General features: G+C 28.9%; 1 protein-coding gene across 1 annotated transcript in view; it reads right to left on the bottom strand.

Moving 5' to 3' along the window:
• Positions 1-649: 649 nt before the first annotated feature.
• The window catches only part of LOC128222919 (barH-like 1 homeobox protein), a 7950-nt gene continuing 7145 nt past the window's right edge, over positions 650-1454 (bottom strand). The window contains exon 3 of the mRNA XM_052932096.1: positions 650-1454. This exon is cut by the window's right edge and continues 851 nt beyond it. The gene's annotated coding sequence lies outside the window, so the exon portion shown is untranslated.

The following is a 1454-nucleotide window of genomic DNA, read 5'->3' on the forward strand; positions in this document are numbered from 1 at the left end:
CCCTTTTGTTTTGACTATTCTTGGAGAAAACAGTCTGTTGGTTTCAATGACAGTCTATTAGTTTTGATGACAGATAATTCAGTATCGAATTCTCCCTTCTAAAGAAAGGTTCAACCATTTAAAAGGAATAATTTCAACTAATATATCATGTAAAACTTTTTCAACTGTTTGACCTTTCTGCTTCTATTGTTTTTATTCAGTAACTCGGATAATCAATTAAATGCTCGGTTAGATCGTGTGAGAGGGTCATTAAGTTATACTTACAAGCAATTACGTTTTAATATATCCTACTTTATGCAATTGGCGTATACCAATTTTAAGGAGGATAAGGGTACATCTTTCGGAATACGCTGCACCATGTTACTGAATTTAAAACAAATGATGCTGAAATGCGAACATCACTGGCGGTCAGTTTTCATCTTAAAGTTAAGTTTTGTCTTCAGAATATGTATCAGTTCTGAACCAAATGAATAATATTCCCAGTCAAAGTTATTTTCTTCACATGTCATAAAGGCGCCACAATCGAAACGCCCAGTCCGTGTAATTGAAAACAGACTTTTGTTTGTAAAATAAAATCAACCTTCCAACTTTTGCACAGACTTTGCGGATATTTCTAAAATCGGTTTTAAGAAAAAACAATGAAGGTATTGCTTTTTTCATTTTATTTTTTATCCTTCTCCCAAGTTAGATTTTTAACAGTGAGACAATTTAACATTATACATAATAATATAAATGATGAAAATAATGAAAACAAAAATAACAAAAATATTTAAAACAAAGAAATAGGGAAAGAGTACACACAGAAAAAGCTTGTTTTAGATTAAATAAGACATGGGTGGTATTCAATATTCAACCTTATGGGCATACTATTGATATCATTCACTCTATATGTCAGTTATGAATAGCTAGTAATCCGATTAGCTAAACCGATCATATATCCAAGATCAATATTGAATGCCCAGCCACTGCTCATCTTAAATCATTCAAATTCAGCATTTTATTTGCAATGAAAAGCAAATAACAGTCACGTGACTTGGTCAAATTCACTTTTAATATTTTTTATGAAAGTATATAACATTAAAAACCCAATTACCTATTAAAACAAAATAAACAACGAAAGTCATGAATTGAAACAAACAAACAAAATAACAAAACCACTAAGAATCATTTATAGCGAAACATAAATGACATTATTACTTTCAAAATTACAGTAAAGTCAACTGTACACTTTATATAATGAAAAACAGAATTTATAAATAGCGTTTATCATTATATAATTAATCATAATGATATTTTATTCATTTATTCAGTACTTGTTGCATTTTATTCTCTTATTTTGACACTTAATTTCTCTAAAACTATCATGTTTCCTTTCCAGGAAATTCTACCGTCAAGAAAAAATCTCTGTCGTCAAGTTTAAAATAATTAAAAAGAAGGTATAACTTATTTAAAAC

This window comes from Mya arenaria, chromosome 17 (genome assembly GCF_026914265.1).
Source record: "Mya arenaria isolate MELC-2E11 chromosome 17, ASM2691426v1".
NCBI lineage: Eukaryota > Metazoa > Mollusca > Bivalvia > Myida > Myidae > Mya > Mya arenaria.